The 21,454-nt window shown below is 42.4% G+C and overlaps 1 pseudogene; it reads left to right on the forward strand.

The window, feature by feature from the left end:
- Positions 1 to 10,366: 10,366 nt before the first annotated feature.
- LOC129045060 (small ribosomal subunit protein eS26-like) lies at positions 10,367 to 18,720 on the forward strand (annotated as a pseudogene).
- The last annotated feature ends 2,734 nt before the right edge of the window (positions 18,721 to 21,454 follow it).

The following is a 21,454-nucleotide window of genomic DNA, read 5'->3' on the forward strand; positions in this document are numbered from 1 at the left end:
TAGTTTCAGAAGGAATGGTACCAGTTCCTCCTTGTACCTCTGGTAGAATTCGGCTGTGAATCCATCTGGTCCTGGACTCTTTTTGGTTGGTAAGCTATTGATTATTGCCACAATTTCAGCTCCTGTTATTGGTCTATTCAGAGAGTCAACTTCTTCCTGGTTTAGTCTTGGGAGGGTGTATGTGTCAAGGAACTTATCCATTTATTCTAGATTTTCTAGTTTATTTGTGTAGAGGTGTTTGTAGTATTCTCTGATGGTAGTTTGTATTTCTGTGGGATCGGTGGTGGTATCCCCTTTATCATTTTTTATTGCATCTATTTGATTCTTCTCTCTTTTCTTCTTTATTAGTCTTGCTAGCGGTCTATCAATTTTATTGATCCTTTCAAAAAACCAGCTCCTGGATTCGTTAATTTTTTGAAGGGTTTTTTGTGTCTCTATTTCTTTCAGTTCTGCTCTGATTTTAGTTATTTCTTGCCTTCTGCTAGCTTTTGAATGTGTTTGCTCTTGCTTTTCTAGTTCTTATATTTGTGATGTTAGCGTGTCAATTTTGGATCTTTCCTGCTTTCTCTTGTGGGCATTTAGTGCTATAAATTTCCCTCTACACACTGCTTTGAATGTGTCCCAGAGATTCTGGTATGTTGTGTCTTTGTTCTCATTGGTTTCAAAGAACATCTTTATTTCTGCCTTTATTTCGTTATGTACCCAGTAGTCATTCAGGAGCAGGTTGTTCAGTTTCCATGTAGTTGAGTGGTTTTGAGTGAGTTTCTTAATCCTGAGTTCTAGTTTGATTGCACTGTGGTCTGAGAGACAGTTTGTTATAATTTCTGTTCTTTTACATTTGCTGAGGAGAGCTTTACTTCCAAGTATGTGGTCAATTTTGGAATAGGTGTGGTGTGCTGCTGAAAAAAATGTATATTCTGTTGATTTAGGGTGGAGAGTTCTGTAGATGTCTATTAGTTCCGCTTGGTGCAGAGGTGAGTTCAATTCCTGGGTATCCTTGTTAACTTTCTGTCTTGTTGATCTGTCTAATGTTGACAGTCGGGTGTTAAAGTCTCCCATTATTATTGTGTGGGAGTCTAAGTCTCTTTGTAGGTCACTCAGGACTGGCTTTATGAATCTGGGTGCTCCTGTATTGGGTGCATATATATTTAGGATAGTTAGCTCTTCTTGTTGACTTGATCCCTTTACCATTATGTAATGGCCTTCTTTGTCTCTTTTGATCTTTGTTGGTTTAAAGTCTGTTTTATCAGAGACTAGGATTGCAACCCCTGCCTTTTTTTGTTTTCCATTTGCTTGGTAGATCTTCCTCCATCCTTTTATTTTGAGCCTATGTGTGTCTCTGCATGTGAGATGTGTCTCCTGAATACAGCACACTGATGGGTCTTGATTCTTTATCCAATTTGCCAGTCTGTATCTTTTAATTGGAGCATTTTGTCCATTTACCTTTAAAGTTAATATTGTTATGTGTGAATTTGATCCTGTCATTATGATGTTAGCTGGTTATTTTGCTCGTTAGTTGATGCAGTTTCTTCCTAGTCTCAATGGTCTTTACAATTTGGCATGATTTTGCAGTGGCTGGTACTGGTTGTTCCTTTCCATGTTTAGTGCTTCCTTCAGGAGCTCTTTTAGGGCAGGCCTGGTGGTGACAAAATCTCTCAGCATTTGCTTGTCTGTAAAGGATTTTATTTCTCCTTCACTTACGAAGCATAGTTTGGCTGGATATGAAATTCTGGGTTGAAAATTCTTTTCTTTAAGAATGTTGAATATTGGCCCCCACTCTCTTCTGGCTTGTAGAGTTTCTGCCTAGAGATCCACTGTTAGTCTGATGGGCTTCCTTTTGTGGGTAACCCGACCTTTCTCTCTGGCTGCCCTTAACATCTTTTCCTTCATTTCAACTTTGGTGAATCTGACAACTATGTGTCTTGGAGTTGCTCTTCTCGAGGAGTATCTTTGTGGCATTCTCTGTATTTCCTGAATCTGAATGTTGGCCTGCCTTGCTAGATTGGGGAAGTTCTTCTGGATAATATCCTGCAGAGTGTTTTCCAACTTGGTTCCATTCTCCCCATCACTTTCAGGTACACTAATCAGACACAGATTTGGTCTTTTCACATAGTCCCATATTTCTTGGAGGCTTTGTTCATTTCTTTTTATTCTTTTTTCTCTAAACTTCCCTTCTCACTTCATTTCATTCATTTCATCTTCCATGACTGATGCCCTTTCTTGCACTTGATCACATCGGCTCCTGAGGCTTCTGCATTCTTCACGTAGTTCTTGAGCCTTGGCTTTCAGCTCCATCAGCTCCTTTAAGCACTTCTCTGTATTGGTTATTCTAGTTATACATTTGTCTAAATTTTTTTCAAAGTTTTTAACTTCTTTGCCTTTGGTTTGAATTTCCTCCTGTAGCTCGGAGTAGTTTGATCATCTGAAGCCTTCTTCTCTCAACTCGTCAAAGTCATTCTCCGTCCAGCTTTGTTCTGTTGCTGGTGAGGGACTGCATTCCTTTGGAGGAGGAGAGGTGCTCTGCTTTTTAGAGTTTCCAGCTTTTCTGATCTGTTTTTTCACCATCTTTGTGGTTTCATCTACTTTTGGCCTTTGGTGATGGTGATGTACAGATGGGCTTTTGGTGTGGATGTCCTTTCTGTTTGTTAGTTTTCCTTCTAACAGACAGGACCCTCAGCTGCAGGTCTGTTGGAGTTTGCTAGAGGTCCACTCCAGACCCTGTTTGCCTGGGTATCAGCAGCGGTGGCTGCAGAACAGAGGATTTTCGTGAACCGCGAATGCTGCTGTCTGATCATTCCTCTGGAAGTTTTGTCTCAGAGGAGTACCCGGCCGTTTGAGGTGTCAGTCTGCCTCTACTGGGGGGTGCCTCCCAGTTAGGCTTCTCAGGGGTCAGGGGTCAGGGACCCACGTGAGGAGGCAGTCTGTCTGTTCTCAGATCTCCAGCTGCGTGCTGGGAGAACCACTGCTCTCTTCAAAGCTGTCAGACAGGGACATTTAAGTCTGCAGAGGTTACTGCTGTCTTTTGGTTTGTCTGTGCCCTGCCCCCAGAGGTGGAGCCTACAGAGTCAGGCAGGCCTCTCTGAGCTGTGGTGGGCTCCACCCAGTTTGAGCTTCCCGGCTGCTTTGTTTACCTAAGCAAGCCTGGGCAATGGCGGGCACTCCTCCCCCAGCCTCACTGCCGCCTTGCAGTTTGATCTCAGACTGCTGTGCTAGCAATCAGCGAGACTCCGTGGGCATAGGACCCTCTGAGCCAGGTGCAGGATATAATCTCCTGGTGCGCCGTTTTTTAAGCCTGTCGGAAAAGCGTAGTATTAGGGTGGGAGTGACCCGATTTTCTAGGTGCCATCTGTCACCCCTTTCTTTGACTAGGAAAGGGAACTCCCTGACCCCTTGCACTTCCCGAGTGAGGCAATGCCTCGCCCTGCTTCGGCTCGCGCACGGTGCGCTGCATCCACTGTCCTGCGCCCACTGTCTGGCACTCCCTAGTGAGGTGAACCTGGTACCTCAGATGGAAATGCAGAAATCACCCATCTTCTGCGTGGCTCACGCTGGGAGCTGTAGACCGGAGCTGTTCCTATTCGGCCATCTTGGCTCCTCCCAAGACTTTTAATGCGTTGTGCCAAAGTGTATTTTCAACAGGTAAAGAAGTTTTTTATGGTCCACTGACTAAGGATGATCAAACCCTTCGCAATGTATAATAGAACCTGGAGACTGGGTCTTCTAAGAACAACATCAAAGAGAAATTACCTTTGCCACCCGCACTGCAGCAAAACTTGAGGATCTTGAACCTTGAGTTCACAACTCAGAAGCTCCCCTCCAGACTCTTGGAACTATATAGCCATTGGGTACCTAACATAAAGCTAACCAGGGAAGTTTCTCCCCAGAAACAGACAGCATCTTTGACATACACAGCTTTTTCCCAAGAGCATGTTTTAAATCTTCTCTGCTATCATGAGATTCTCATCTCTAAATTTTTTCCTTGCCTATGTCTCTGTGAACAATAGAACTGAAAAAGGGGCCTCTTGTGTGCACTCATGAGGTATACATTTATTTTTGGAGGATGTCACAGCCAGCCTTATCAATAAACAATCTCATGCCTTGACAGAAGGAAGATGGAGGGCCAATGTAAGTGAGAAATTTTAATGGTAACTTTGTTGCTTCATTATTTATCAAAACCAGAACATTGGTCCGCTCCTCTTAACCTACATCAGAGGTTAAAGAGAACATTGCCAGAGGCCTTCATTCTTTTGGATGGGCATCATTTATTAGGTCTGTTTTTCCATGGTTTAAAGTAAATGAGGCAATGATTAGAAATGTATCCCTCGGCTGGGCGTGGTGGCTCACGCCTGTAATGCCAGCAGTTTGGGAGGCCGAGGCTGGCAGATCGCTTGAGGGCAGGAGTTCAAGACCAGCCTGGGCAACATGATGAAACCCCATCTCTACTAAAAATACAAAAAAAAATTAGCTGGGCGTGGTGGCATGTGCCTATACTCCCAGCTACTCAGAAGGCTGAGGCAGGAGAATCGCTTGAACCCGCGAGTTGGAGGTTGCAGTGGTCTGAGATTGCATCACTGCACTCCAGCCTGGGTGACAGAGCAAGACTTCATCTCAAAAAAAAAAAAAAAAAAAAAAAGAAATGTATACCTCATAATAGTCTGTAGATCTGTACAAGAGATTCTACTGCAAAGGCTATGGTTACACAACAGACTTTAAATTCTCTTGTGTATGTTGTGCTAAATAATAGAATTGCTCTAGATCATCTACTGGCTAAACAGAAGTATCTGTGCAGTTGCTGATACATCTAGTTGCCCATGGGGAAATACATTGGATGTTATAGAGACTTGACTGTAGGGAACTAATGAACAGGCTGCTTGGCTGGAATGAATAGACTTTTTATCTAGCTCATTCTTTGGTCTATTTGATTTTAGTTGGTTTGGTTCATGGAAACCCTGGCTAAGGAGCATACTACAAACTTTTGGTATTACCCTCCTGATAGTTGTAATAGTAGTCTCCCCGGTGTGTTGTATTCCCTCAAAAGTTTTAAATATTTGCAAGCAGCCATCCATAAAATGTCAAATGGTCTTTCTTCAACTGGAATGATAAAAACTAAAAGAAATATGAACATGGGGTAACATAACCTATGAATGATATGCTGAGAGTGGAAACCCAAAATGATGATAACTGAGAATGGTGCTAAGACCGTAAGTTTTCATTATACTCTCACCTAAAGAGAACCTAACCAAAAGGGGAGAATTTTTAAACAAAATTATGGAAGGCCATTATTTTGGATTGAGCTCATGCAGTAGGCCACAACAGACCAGACCAAACCAAAATGGAGTCACTCATGCTAAATGTGACATAATCAAATTGAAATTTTAATCAAGCAGATAGGTCATAAAACAGGCCAAGTTTCGTTTTTCTCCTGTAAACAGGAGATTGCAGCACAAGAAGATCCCCTCTACTGTAACCCTTACAAACATAGGCTGGGCACGGTGGCTCACACCTGTAATCTTAGCACTTTGGGAGGCCAAGGTGGGTGGATCTCTTGAGCTCAGGAGTTCAAGACCAGCCTGGGCAACATGGCAAAACTCCATCTGTATTAAAAAACAAAAACAAGATGCCTTTATTCCCACCTTACAAAACCCACTGTTTTGCTGTTTCTCAATGGGGTTTGAGACAGCATAAGGATATTTAGCATGGTAGTAGAGTAACATCAATGCCTACAGTTTTGGTCAATCTCTCAAAATTGGGGAATTGCTAAATTAAATTTAGTCTAAAGCTGCCTACTTACATATTTTAAGTTTGGCCTAACTTATGGTATCTTCATACTGAATAAACTATAACCTAACTGGATGTATTATTACTCCATTTTCATACTGCTATGAAGAAATGACTGATGTAATCCCAGCACTTTGGGAGGCCGAGGTGGGTGGATCTCGAGGTCAGGAGATCGAGACCATCCTGGCTAACATGTTGAAACCCCGTCTCTACTGAAAATACAAAACAAAAATAGCCAGGTGTGGTGGCGGGCACCTGTAGTCCCAGCTACTTGGGAGGCTGAGGCAGGAGAATGGCGTGAACCCAGGAGGCGGAGCTTGCAGTGAGCCGAGATCGAGCTACTGCACTCCAGCCTGGGCAACAGAGTGAGACTCTGTCTCAAAAAAAAAAAAAAAAAAAAAAGAGACTGGGTAATTTATAAAGAAAATGAGGTTTAATGGACTCACAGTCCTGCATGGCTGGGGAGGCCTCACAATCATGGCAGAAGGTAAAGGAGGAGCAAAAGCACATCTTACATGGTGGCAGGCAAGAGAGCGTGTGCAGGGGAACTGCCCTTTATAAAACCATCAGGTTTCATGAGACTTATTCACTATCATGAGAACAGCATGAATGCCTCCATGATTCAATTACCTTCCACCAGGTCCCTCCCATGACATGTGGGGATTATGGGAACTACAATTCAAGATGAGATTTGGGTGGGAATACAGCCAAACCATGTCACTGGATTTGAAAACAGACTGTAAACTACTCTTGTGTTGATCACTGAGTTTTGGCCTATCAAAGGCGGCCAACTCTTCAAACCGCATTCAGATAAGGCAATTGCCAAGCTGTAACTGATCCAGCCAGTTTTGTACCTCATTTTCATTTTCCGTCTGTCAGTTTCCTTTTTCTGTCCATCAATTTTCAACCATGCGGCTGCTCTGGAGACTCTCTGAACCTATTCCGGTTCAGGAGTTACCAGATTTGTGAAGCATTCTTTGCTCAGTTAAACTCTGTTTAATTTGTCTTAGGTTTTTCTTTTAACACTCATTTGTAACTCTATTGCCTACATAAGTTGAAGAATGAATACGGCTCTGGAGTGGCTGACTGACTGGCTTGCTCAGGACTGAGATATTTTCCAGCACTTTTGATTTTAAAACCAGGACAGTCCCAGACAACCCCTGATAGTTGGTTACCCTTTTTGGGTATTGAAAGGCTCTGAGCCATACTATGTGACCATTCTATTTCATTAATCTTTCTATTCTGAATCCTTCCTCTGATATTCTGTGGCTAGACCTTATCCTGAGTTATAGACCTGGGAATAATGCCTTGAAAGTTAAATGGTTCCTTTGGATAAAGTAAGTCTATTAACTGAAGACAAGTCCATTTGCAATGGACTTGAGCTCTCTATTTGAGTCTTTATTGAAGTCTTGAGCTCTCTCTTAAAATCAAGTAATCTCTATTAAATACAAGTAATCACTGGCTGATTCAGGTGCTTTATAAATCTATTTTAATAATTTGCTGGAGGTCGTAAATTATAACAAGGTGAATGAAGCCAGTGATGAAGAGTTGTGTTGGGATAGCTTTCTCCCTGAGAGGAGAAACTGAGGCAGATAAGAACTGAGTAATGAATAGAAAATTATCCAAAGAAGTTATACAAATTGGCCAATAAACACATGAAAAGATGTTCAATATCATTTGCCATCAGGGAAATGAAATGTAAAACCATGAGTGTGAAGTTCATCCATGTTGTAGCATGTATCAGTATTTATTTCTTTTATGAAATATTTTATAAATATTCCGTCATATGGATATACCACATTGTATTTATTCATTATCAATGAACATTTGGTCGTTTTCACCTTTTGGCTATTATGACCAGTGCTGCTGTGAACACACACATGCAAATTTTTGTGTAGATATGTGTTTCCATTTCTTTTGGGCATACACTGAGGAGTGGAATTGCTAGGTTATATGTTAACCTGTTGTTTAGCCATTTGAGGAACTGCCAGACTGTTTCCCAAAGTGAAACAGTCACTAGGATTCACACTCACTAGGATGACTATAATAAAAAAGACAGACAATAACAAGTGTGGGGGAGGATGTGGATAAATTGGAACCCTAACACATCACTGATGAGATTCTAAAATGGTGCAGTCACTTTGGGAAACAGTCTGGCAGTTCCTCAAATGGCTAAACAACAGGTTAACATATAACCTAGCAATTCCAGTCCTCAGTGTATGCCCAAAAGAAATGGAAACACATATCTACACAAAAATTTGCATGTGTGTGTTCACAGCAGCACTAGTCACAATAGCCAAAATGTGAAAACAACCAAATGTTCATTGATAATGAATAAATAAAATGTGGTATGTCCATATGATGGAATATTTATAAAATATTTCATAAAAGAAATAAATACTGATACATGCTACAGCATGGATGAACCTTAAAATACTATGCTAAGTGGAAGAAGCCAGACACAAAATGCCATACACGCTATGACTGCATGTTTATGAAATATCTATACTAGGCAAATCTATAAAGAGATGATAGATTAGTCATTGCCAGACTCTTGGGTCGGGGATGGGGGTTGGGAAAATTGTGGAGTGATGGTCAAGGAGTGCAGGAGGTTTAGGGGGTAATGAAAATATTCTAAATTTGATTTTGATGATAGATGCACAACTCTGTGAATACACTAAAATTCATTGAATGGCACACTTTAATTGGGTGCATTTTATGCTACGTGAATTACATCTCAGAGCTGTTAAAGAGAAAGAAATAAAAGATTGTTCTGAGCTTTGCTTCTGTTTCATGGCACAACCAAGACCACATTACAAACCTGACTCAACAAGGTTATGTGAAACTCAGGCTCAGCAAGTCCCTACCTCATCAGCCTCTCTCTTCATGTCAGTGAGAAAAGTGCCAGGAATTTTAAGTTCTTCTTACTATGGGATTTAAAAAAGGAAGTGACCAGGTCACCACCTGTATTAGTCAGCGTTCTCCAGAGGGACAGAACTAATAAATATATGTATATATGAAAAGGAGTGTAATAGGGAGGATTGGCTCACATGATTACAAAGTGAAGTCCCATGACAAGCCATCTGCAAGCCAGGGAAGAGAGAAGCTGGTAGTAGGTCAGTTCAAGTCTGAATGCCTCAACACCAGGGAAGCAGATAATGCAGCCTTCAGTCTGTGGTCAAAGGCCCAAGAGCCCCCAGCAAGGCACTGATGCAAGTCCTAGAGTCCAAAGGCCAAAGAACCTGGAGTCTGATGTCCAAGGGCAGGAGGAAGAAAAGAAAGAAGACTCAGCCAGCAAGGTTATTCCACCTTCTTCTGCCTGCTTTGTTCTAGTCACACTGGCAGCTGATTGTATGGTGCCCTCCCACATTGAGGGTGGGTCTTCCTCTCAGTCCACTGACACAAACGTCAATCTCCTCTGGCAACACCCCTCACAGACACACCCAAAATAATACTTTACCAGCCATCTAGGCATCCTTGAATCCAATCAAGTTGACATCTAAAATTAATTATCACAAGTCCATACCTTGTCAATTGGGCACCCATACACATCTCCTGAAATCATACTTAATCTCCAAATAAAGACAATAATAAGGTCATAATTACACCTACCATAACAAAACTATTCTTCATACAACTGAAAGCACACTAATCCTTAACCTAAATGCTATTACATAAAGTTAGTACTTAAATACTGCTATGAAGTCAATAAATCTTATGTTACATGATAAAGGTAAAAGCAAGTAAATGAAGATATTTCTTCAATACGAGTGTAAACATGCACAAACATATTCTTAACAAAATAAGCAGGAATTACAGTCCTCATTTCTGCAAGTGGTCATAGCTCATATTGATAACTACCTTCTTCTACTACACATTTTGTATTACCTTTGCCTTCAGAAAGCACCTTAGCTGCTGGTGGTTTTTTACCTGGTGGAGTGAACTAAACCTTCATTCTTGAAGGGTCTGGGTTATTTGTAGTCATGCCTAGATTGCATTTTTATAATTTCCCATTGATCTTAATCACAGGGCATGGTAATACTAAGAGATGGCCTAAGGAATCTCCTGTGTTCCAGACATGCTCTTTTTGACCTCCATTGTGTAGTAGTAGACTAATTTCATCTTGATAGTTCGGGTCAATCACCCCAGTCAACACTGTAACTCTCTTCTTAGCCTGTTGACTTAGAGGCAGGAGGAGCCCAAAGTGGCAAGGTGATAGTCTTAACTTCCAGTTCAGTTGAATCATTGTGTCTTCTGGTGGCAACATTCTTCCCTCTGGAACTAAGATCTCTAGGCCTTAATTGACAGCAGAATGTAAGGCTGCAGGAACAGGAAGCAAAAATTTTGCTAGTGAGTCACTAGGGGTGATGGTGAGTGGTGCCACTTTCACTTCTACCCCTTGATTCCTAGACAGGCTATGGGAGAAACAGTTTCATACATTGAATGCTGATTCAGAGCACACACCGTCTTCTGCAGAACTTTGCCCCAGGCCTGCAAAGTATTGTCACCTAGTTGGTGCTGTGATTGTGACTTCAAAAGGCCATTCTTCCCATTCTATCAAGCCAGCTGCTTCAGGATGATAGGGAATATGGTAAGACCAATGAATGCCATGAGCATGAGCACACTGCCACACTTCTTCAGCTGTGAAGTGGGTTCCTTTTTCAGAGGCAATTGTATGTGGAATACAATGATGGTGGATAAGGCATTCTGTGAGTCCATGGATGAAATCTTGGCAGAAGCATTGCATGCAGGAAAGGCAAATCCATATCCAGAGTCAGTGTTTATTCCAGTAAGAACAAACTGCTGCCCTGTCCATGGTGTAAGAGGTCCAATGTAATCAACCTGCCACCAGGTAGCTGGCTGATCACCCCAGAGAATGCTGCCATATTGAGGGCTCAGTGTTGGTCTCTGCTGCTGGCAGATTGGGCAATCAGTGGTGGCTGTAGCCAGGTCAGCCTTGGTAAGTGGAAGTTCATGTAGCTGAGCCCATGCATAACCTCCATCCATTGCCACCATGGCCATTTTGTTCATGAGCCCATTGGGCAATGACAGGGGTGGCTGGGGAAAGAGGCTGAGTGGTGTCCACAAAATGGGTCATCCTATCTAGATTATTAAAATGTTCCTCTGCTGAGGTCATCCTTTGGTGAGCATTCATGTGGGACACAAATATCTTCATTGCTTTTGACCCCTCAGAGAGGTCCACCCACGTACCTCTTCCCAAGATTTATTTGTCACCAATTTTCCAATTATGCTCCTTTCAAGTCCCTGACCATCCAGCCTAACCATTGGCTACAGCCCACTACTCAGTATATAATCCCACATCTGGCCATTTCTCCTTCCAAAGAAAGTGCGCAACCAGGTGCACTGCTCAAAGTCCTGCCCACTGGGAAGATTTCCCTTCACCTCTGTCCTTCAGGCGTGTCCTAGAAAGGGGCTGTAGTGCTACAGCTGTCCACATTCAGGTGGTGTCTGCATACCGTGCAGTGCCATCTGTAAACCAGGCCCTAGTCTTGTCTTCCTCTGTCAAGTGATCATAGGGAAATCCCCATGAAGCCATGGGTGCAGCCTGGGAGAGAGAAGGCAGGGTGGCAGGAGTGGGGACCACAGGCATTTGACCCACTTCCTCATGTAACTCTCTTGTGCCTTCAGGACCTGCTCGAGCCCAATCATGTATATACCACTTCCATTGAATGACAAAATGCTGTTGTGCATACCCAACTTTAGGGCTAGATGGGTCAGAAAGCACCCAGTTCATGATAGGAAGTTCAGGTCGTGGAGTAGCTTGGTGACTTGTAGTCAAAGGTTCAATTTCCACGAAGGCCCAGTAACAGGCCAAAAGCTGTCTCTCAAAAGGAAAGTAGTTATCTTCAGAAGATGGTAGGGCCTTGCTCCAAAACCCTAGAGGCCTCTACTGTGGGGCCCTGACAAAGGCTCCAAACAGTATCCCTATCTGCCACTGACACCTCAAGCACCATTGGGTCTGCTTGGTCGTATGGCCCAAGTGGCAGAGCAGCTTCCACAGCCTAGACCTCTTGCAGAGCCTTCATTTGTTCTGGCCCCCACTCAAAACTAGCAGCCTTTTGGGTCACTCAATAAATAGGCCAGAGTAACACACCCAAATGAGGAATGTGTTGCTTCCAAAATCCAAATATGCCCACTAGGCGTTGTACCTCTTTCTTGGTTGTAGGAGGGGACAAATGCAACAATGTATCCTTCACCTTAGAAGGAATATTTCAACAGGCCCCTCACCAGTGGACCCCTAGAAATTTCACTGACATAGAAGGTCCATGAATTTTAGTTGGATTTATTTCCCATACCCTGACATGAAAGTGTTTCACCAATAAGTCCCGAGTGGTTGCTACTTCTCACTCACTGGGTCCAATTAGCATAATGTCATTGATGCAATGAACTAGTGTGATATCTTGTGGAAGGGAAAAGTGATCAAAATCTCTGTGAGCAAGACATTGCTGGCCTTGCTGGCTGAAGGTAAATTGCCTCTGGTGGGCCTTATGGACAGGAGTAAAGAAAAAGGCACTTGCCAAATCTATAGCTTCATACCAGGTACCAGGAGATGTGTTAATTTGCTCAAGCAATGAACCACATCTAGTATAGCAGCTGCAATTGGAGTCACCACTTTGTTAAGCTTATGATAGTCCACTGTCATTCTCCAGATCCATATGTCTTCTGTATAAGCCGAATAAAAGAGTTAAGGCCAGGCGCAGTGACTCACGCTTGTAATCCCAGCACTTTGGGAGGTGGAGGCAGGGGGATCACGAGGTCAAGAGTTCAAGACCAGCCTGGCCAACGTGGTGAAACTCCATCTCTACTAAAAATACAAAAATTAGCTGGGCATGGTGGTGTGTGCTTGTAGTCCCAGCTATTTGGGAGGCTGAGGCAGGAGAATCGCTTGAACCTGGGAGGCGGAGGTTGCAGTGAGCTGAGATCGTGCCACTGAACTCCAGCCTGGACGACAGAGTAAGACTCCATCTCAGAAAACAAAACAAACAAACAAAAAAAGAGTTGAACAAAGATGTTGTGGGGATCACCACCCCTGCATCTTCCAACGCCTTGATGGTGGCATTTATCTCTGCAATCCCTCCAGGGTTGTGATATTGTTTTTTGATTTACTATTTTTCTAGGCAGAAGCAACTCTAGTGGCTTCCATTTGGCCTTTTCCACCATAATAGCCCTCAACTCACAGGTCAAGAAACCAGTGTGGGGAATCTGTCAGCTGCTAATTATGTTGTCTATTCCAGTTATGCATTCTGGCACTGCAGAAATGACCACAGGATGAGTCCAGAGACCACTGGACCCACTAAGTCAGACCTTAGCTAAAACTCCATTAATTGCCTGACTTCCATAAGACCCTACTCTAACTGGAGGGCCATAGTGACATTTTGGGTCCCCTGGAATCAATGTTAGCTCAGAGCCAGTGTCCAGTAGTCCCTGAACAGGTCTGGTCATTCCCCTTTCCCTGAGGCACAGTTACCCTAGTAAAAGGCTAGAGGCTTCCTCAAGGAAGGATGGGAGAAAGATTAATAGTATACATTGTTGGCAGTGTAGTGGGGTCATTCCTTAGAGAGACACTGCCTCCCCTTCATTTAATGGGTTCTGGGTCTGTAAACCAGCTCAAGTCTGAAAATTGATTGAGGGGCTGTGATTCTCTGTTTTTATAATTCAAATTAGTCTTTCATCCACTTGACTTGGAAGTTTTCTGCTTATACCAAGTAAGAATGTAGTAGACTTCTGGCCAGGCACAGTGACTCATGCCTGTAATCCCAACACTTCGGGAGGCTGAGGCAGGCAGATCACGAGGTCAAGAGATCGAGACCATCCTGGCCAACAAGGTGAAACCTTGTCTCTACTAAAAATACAAAAATTAGCTGGGCGTGGTGGCGTGCACCTGTAGTCCCAGCTACTCGGGAAGCTGAGACAGGAGAATTGCTTGAACCCAGGAGGCAGAGGTTGCAGTGAGCCGAGATGGCACCACTGCCCTCCAGCCTGGTGACAGAGCGAGACTCCTTCTCACAAAAAAAAAGAAAGAAAGAAAGAGTGTAGTAGACTTCCTATTGATTTCACTTCTAGGAATGCCATGATTAATTAGCTAATGCTAGAGCTTTACATGAGTCAGACTATTCTGATTGCTGCTTTGCCTCTGCTGTCCATTACAGTAACTACGACCACCTTGATCTTGATAGTTGAGTGCCACCACTTGGCCCCTGCCATCTCAGGATTCAGTTATTCCCATTGCATTTCAGTTTCCAATTGAGTGACCCCGGTTCCCACTGTAAGATCTGGTATACAGAGAAGAGCAATCACAGAGAGCTCTTCAAGAATGGTGGCACTACCCTCACAAATCTATTTTGCAAGGTATTGGTGAAAGGTATGTTGTTTGGACCTTCCCAGGGGGGATGAGTAGGTCTAAAGTGACAAATCCACTCTAGCCTTCCAGTCTCCATAAGCTTTGGATCCTTTCCTCTACCTTAAACCAAGGGAGATCAGGCATTTCCAGCTTGCACAGTGGACCACCTTTTGATCCATGTTTCAACTACACAAGCAAATAAACCATTAGAAACCTTTTTCTAACTCCCCAAGCTGTAGCATTAAATGCAGAATCTCTGCTTAGTGGGCCCATATTAATAAATCCAGCCTGATCCAACTTTATGTTCCTTCTACCTGTCAATGAAGAGTCAAATTCTGGAAAATATTTGAAGAGTTTTATTCTGAGCCAAATATGAGTGACCATGGCACATGACACAGGTCTCAGGAGGTCCTGAGAGCATATATCCAAGGTGGTTGGAGTGCAGTTTGGTTTATACATTTTAGGGAGGCATGGGACATAAAATACATATAAGAAATACACTGGGTTGGTCCAGAAAGGTGGGACAACTCAAAAGTGAGGGAGGGTGGGAGGGTTGGGGGGTGGGGGGGGGGGGATGGTGCACGGCTTCCTGGCCCTAGGTAAATTTAAACATTTTCTGGTTGACAACTGGTTGAGTTTGTCTAAAAAGACCTGGGATCCATAGAAAGAAAATGTTCAGGTTAAGATAAAAGGTTGTGAAGAGGAAGGTTCTTTTGAAGTCTTACATGGGCTGCCCTTAGAGACAATAGATGACAAATGCTTCTCCTATTCAGATCTTTGAAAGGTGTTGACTTTTAGTTAATCTCTTTAGGATTGGGAGGGCCTGGAAGAAAAAGATCTAGTTATGTTAATAGAGATTCTTATAGATGCCAATTTCCCACCACAAAAGACAGCTTTGCAGGGCCATTTCAAGATATAGCAAAAAAACATATTTTGGGGTAAAATATTTTTATTTTCTTCCTTGTCTCATGATGTTATGCCAGAGTCAGGTTGGAAAGTAAGTTACCATATATAGGGTTAAATAAAATCCATCCGATGAGAATTTGTGGTTTGTAGGGCTTGACTCCCCAGACCCCTTAGATAGGAATTTGGGCAAGATAAAAAAAAAAATAGAGCTTAGTCCTCACATCATTATCCTACACCTTTAATGTCCATTCCTTCACGTGTTCTCCAGATTTCTGCTTCTATAAATTAGAAAACTCAAGTAGTTCTTTCCTCATGGGTCACACTCTGAACTTCACCTCTAGGGACCTGCTGGCACTTGAGTCTAGTTACTGGCATAGAAGCAAAGAGTGGGTGTTGGGGCTGGGTCCTGAGAAGAATCAGCATTGTCTTGCCTGGCAACTGCCTCAGGGGGGCCATCACTGTTTCCTCAAGCAATGCAAGGTTAATCTCTTCAGACAAATGTAGAAAGGCTGATAGCAGCCTGGGTTGGGGAAGGGATGTTGCCACCACTGTCAGTGGGGAGGCCGTCTCCTCTGGCAAAAAAAGGCTTATTAGAATTTAGGAGCTCAGTGCCCCCAGATTCATCAGAGTCCTCCCACACATCCCTGTCCCAGGTTACAGGGTCTCATTCCTTCCCTACCAATGCCCTTACTTTAACAGTAGACACTTGGTAAGGCTGAGCATGCACCTTTTGCTGTAGGTCTTGTGTCTGATTCTCAGCAATTTCAGCCCTTTGTCTGCAGAAGATAAAACTCTCACCCAGGGCAATCATAGCAGATTTGAGGCTACGTATGCGCTTCTGAGGCCAGAAGATAGAATCCCTGAGCTCATCCTTTTTTTTCAGCACTTGTCCAGTGAACTTAGGAACAACCAACCAACTTCATTATATTCCTTGGTTCTCTGTAAATGTTCAAAGTTATTATGTATAGAGTCACTAAACCCCTCGACTCTGAGGAGCAGTGAATCAGAAGTATAAAATGCACTTATTTTTCACAATTCTAAACCACACCAAGAACTATCAGTGTTCTCCATACTATTAGAAGTAGAGTCCTTAGCACTTTTAGGTCTAATGAGATTAAAGAGCCAACTCCAGAAACCCCAAAACCAACTAAAGAAATCCATCCTTAAAATGGATGGAAAGGACATGTGTTTGCTAAGCTTTTACCATTTACAGAGTTTTGGTTGAAACTGTAGGAATCTATTTAAAGAACTCAAATTATCCTGGCCAATAGGAGGGAGAGTTTATTTATGATCTGAAAATAATACATAGTCTATTCTCCATTCTTTTGATGCCAACAAGGAAAGAAACCTGGTCTAGAAAATGCTCTGATGTGTGTTTTTTTGATATCAAGCTCCTGCCTTTGGACTCAACTGACATACACACACACACACACACACACACACACACACACACACATGGGATTTTGTTAGGGAAAATTGGCTCACGTGATTACAAGACAAAGTCCCACAATAGGCCATCTGCAAGCTGAGGAAGAGAGAAGCCAGTAGTGGATCAGTCCAAGTCCAAAAGCCTCACAACCAGGCAAGCTGATAGTGCAGCCTTCAGTCTGTGGCCAAAGCCCCAAGAGCCCCCGGGAAACCACTGGTCTAAGTCCCAGAGTCCAAAGACCAAATGACCTGGAGTCTGATATCCAAGGGCATGAGGATCAGAAGGAAGCCAGAAGACTCAGCCAGCAAGGTTATCCCATATTCTTCTGCCTGCTTTGTTCTAGCCATGCTGGCAGCTGATTGTATGGTGCCCACTCACATTGAGGGTGGGTCTTCCTCTTCTAGTCCACCAACTCGACTGTCAATCTCTGCTGATAACACCCTCACAGACACACCCAAAAACAATACTTTACCAGCCATCTAGGTATTCTTCAGTCTAATCAAGTTGACACCTAATAACCATCACACCATCCTTCTACCACAGGCAGTGGCAGGGCTGAAAAGGACATGTGTTTGCTGAGCTTTTACCAGTTACAGAGTTTTGGTTGAAACTGTAGGAATCTATTTAAAGAACTTAAATTATCCTGGCCAATAGGAGGGAGAGTTGATTTAAGATCTGAAAATAATACTTAGTCTATTCTGCATTCTTTTGATGCCAACAAGGAAAGAAACCTGGTCAAGAAAATGCTCTGATATGTGTTTTTTGATATCAAGCTTCTGCCTTTGGACTCAACTGATATGAAATTTCTGATTTTTTTCAACCTGGGCAAGGCTTAAGATATTACTGCAAAAGCATTTTCTCCAATAAAGAGTTTGCTAAGCAAATTGACATTATGAACATGCTTTCATGGACTCATTAACCTACTTTAAAAAACAAGTTGTTTATGAAGTTCACCAGGTGAACATGTGTGGACAGGGCTAATGAATGGAAATACATCTTCCTAGCAGGCTCTCAATCTGTAAATATAGTTCAGAAGCTAGCAGTTAGTTCCTGTTGTTGGAGGTATTTGAAAACAAAAGTCAATTTATTTTAAATCATTAAAATTTTAAAAATAGATATACTCTTCTAAAACCATTTGATCTCCTCCTATGCAGAATGACTTTTCTACTAATAACTCCAAGTTAATGAACATTTTATTCTGTCTAATGAGTTTTTTTTAATTGCATGCACAGACGTGGGAGGGGTAGCGTGCATAGTGGTTACAAATGTGCACTATAGAGCCAGACTCTCTGGGTTTGAATCCTGCTCTGCCACTTTACTTAGTAGGTACTTACGCTGTTTGTGCCTCATATCCTCTTCTATAAAATGGGAATAGCAATATTACCTGCTTCATAGTTGTTATGAAGGTTAAATTAGTTAATATATGTAAGGTACTCAGAAGAGTATTAAGTGCTATGTGCATTAGCTTTATTGTCTTGACTTAGCCAACTAAGCACTGGGCCTCAAACAACAAATTAATCTGAACAAGTCAACCTCACTTTATTGTACCACCGTGGGAATTTGTATTTGCAAAAGAACCCAAGCATTAGATCATGGATGGGTTAAGCTGGTACTTTCTCAGCAGAATTCTAAGAAAGGTGTCCATGGCCAAGTAGATTAAGGAATGGAATGGATAATTAAGACTAAGGTTGAAATTTTTCTTTTTTTTAGGCAGGAAAATGTTTACAGAATTCCACAGATAATTTCTTTCCAGGTTTATTTGAAAAGAGCACTCTATATCAGTTTAAGATTGTTTCTTGGAATATTTGTATTTTGTATATGACTAGCACACCAGAACTGCAATGGGGTGAATGAATTAAAATAAATACTTCCCCTCTCTCCGGTCTGTCCCTCCAAGAAGACAAAGAAAAGAAGGAACAACGGTCGTGCCAAAAAGGGCCGCAGCCACGTGCAGCCTATTCATTGCATGAACTGTGCCCGATGCGTGTCCAAGGACAAGGCCATTAAGAAATTCGTCATTCAAAACATAGTGGAGGCCGCGGCAGTCGGGGACATTTCTGAAGCAAGCGTCTTCGATGCCTATGTGCGTCCCAAGCTGTATGTGAAGCTACATTACTGTGTGAGTTGTGCAATTCACAGCAAAGTAGTCAGGAATTGATCTTGTGAAGCCCGCAAGGACTGAACACCCCCACCCTGATTTAGACCTGCGGGTGCTGCCCCACGATCCCCACCAAAGCCCATGTAAGGAGCTTAGTCCTTAAAGACTGAAGGCGGACTATTCTCTGGAGAAAAATAAAATGGAAATTGTACTTAAAAATAAATAAATAAATACATAAATGCTTCCTATTATAATAGCTTTTTAAGGTTTAGATGTAATAATTTCACAACTCCTATTACATACAAGTGCATCTTTGGGATGCAAGTACATATATGTTCAGCTTATTAGCATGTTATTTTCAATTCTGCTCAAAAATTCTCAACTCAGCTGACTTATTTTAATAGGGACAAAATTTTCACATTCCAACTTGAACAGGGAAGTGGTAACAATTGATTTAGACAGGAGTATCAGAATTTCATTTCGCTAAGGTCTTTTTTGTGCTTCTTAATGCAGTAACACTAGGATAGAATGAATATTGTTGGTATCACCACTTCTGCAAATGTGCTCCCTCTTCTTTTCTGTTTATTCTAGAAGGTTTACTCACACACTAAATATGGGATGCTCCAGTTTTTTATGCTGCAAGTTTGAAATAATACCATTTATTTCAACTACTTAAAAAATACGGGGCTAGGTGCAGTGGCTCACGCCTGTAATCCCAGCATTTTGGGAAGCTGAGATGGGAGGATTGCTTGAGCCCACAAGTTTAAGACCAGCCTGAGCAAAACTGTGAGACCCTGCCTCTAAAAAAAAAAAAAAAAAAAAATTAGCTGCATCCATTGTTCCAGCTACTCAGGAGACTGAAATGGGAGGATCCCTTGAGCCCAGGAGATTGAGACTGCAGTGAACCATGATCATGTTGATGCACTCTAGCCTGGGTAACAAAGTGAGAACCTATCTCAAAAGAACCAAAACCAAAACAAAAGACTTTGGGTTATAACTCAGAATATGTGAGTTTGGTGAATTTCTTCCAGAAAAAGAAACATTCAATGTTTGATTACCTGCCTTTGAAAAAACTGGCTGTCCTTCTGAAAAAACCTTGCAAATAAAATTGCAAAGAATGCAGGTGTAGAGAGAACTGAGATAACAGCTTGTCCAAAAGGAAACGAGAGTCATTTGTTGAGCAATTTAATGGATCTGAGGTACACTGATCTGATGAGGTACATGATCCGATGAGGTAAATTGCTAACCATTACCACAATGTCCTAAGGGAAACAGAAGGGATTGCATCAGGGCCCCCTGACTAAAACTGAAATATGTTATTGTTTCTGGCCACTCATGGATGGCAGACAGAGTGACATTGAGAGCATGCACCTGGGCTGGAATCTCAGCTGAGCCCCTTTATACAAGGGCTAGGCAAACCTGGGAAAGTTAGTCAAACAGTTGTTTGCCTCATCTGTACAATGGAGGGAATAATATTCTATTTTATTTGTAATAATACATATCATGTTAGTTATCTGTTGCAGCATTAGAAACTTAATGGTTTAAACAACACACATTTAAAATCTCGAAGTTTCTGAAGGTCAGCATTCCAGGCTTAGCTGGGTGTTTCTGCCTCAAGGTCTCTCACAAGGGTGCAATCAAGGTGTCAGTCAGGACTCTGGTGATATGGGTTGGCTGTGTCCCCACCCAAATCTCATCTTGAACTGTAGCACCCATAATTCCCATGTGTTGTAGGAGGGACCCAGCGGGAGGTAATTGAATCATGGGAGCGGGTCTTTCCCATGTTGTTCTTATGGTAGTGAATAAGTCTCATGAGATCTGATGGTTTTATAAAGGGGAGTTCCCCTGCTCAAGCTCTCTTTCCTGCTGCCATGTAAGATGTGATTTTACTCTTCATTTGCCTTCTGCCATAATTGTGAGGCCTCCCCAGCCGTGTGGAACTGTGAATCAATTAAGCCTCTTTCCTTTATAAATTACCCAGTCTCGGGTATGTCTTTATTAGCAGTATAAGAACAGACTAATACATCTGGTCTCATCTGGAGGTTTGACTGAGGGAAGATCCACTTCTAAGCTCACTCTGTGACTACTGGTAGGCCTCAGGCTGTCACTGGCTATTGACTGAAGACTAATTAGTTTCTTCCCTGGTGGACCTCTTCCTAGGGCAGCTCACAACACAACAGCTGGCTGTCCTCAGAGGGAGCCAGGGAGACAGCAGGAGGGAGTGAGGAAGATGGAAGTCAGTCTTCTTGTAACCTAATCTTGGAAGTGACATCCAATCACTTTTGCCATATTATAGTCCCTAGAAGCCAGTCATTAGCCCAGCCCACTTTCAAGGGGAGAAGATGACACAGCAGGAGATGGGGACAATGAAGGCCATCTCAGAGGCTGCCGACCACATATACAAACACATGCCTTTCCTGACTTCTAGCACCAGTCTCAGGAAGGAGTTTGTAGCCTCATGCAGGATTAAATAGTTCCTGGCAGAAATAAGCTCTGCCCAAGGATTAAGGACAGCTGAATTTGACACCTATAAAGCAACACTCTTGAATTCTTCCTGAATTCAGTAAAATGAGTCAGTTAATTAACTCATCGCTAGAGTTTTTTGCCATATCAGTATATTCCCAGTGGAACAATGAAGATTAACCTGAAAAATGAGTCATGGTTATAGCTATTGCATCCTGAATGGCACAAAACATCAAGGAAATATTCTTTCAGTATTCAAAAGCTATTATTCAGCAATGAAGTTGCTCATGCCATTGATGAACGAGTAAGGGAAGTTCCAGCACAGTAGTGCAGAAGCTGAAAGGAGGCTCACTTTAATGAATGTAATTTTTATGAGGGTAAAAAATAGTTTAACAGATCATATATCAGATGAAATGAT

Source organism: Pongo pygmaeus, chromosome 8 (assembly GCF_028885625.2).
Source record: "Pongo pygmaeus isolate AG05252 chromosome 8, NHGRI_mPonPyg2-v2.0_pri, whole genome shotgun sequence".
Taxonomy (NCBI): Eukaryota; Metazoa; Chordata; class Mammalia; order Primates; family Hominidae; genus Pongo; species Pongo pygmaeus.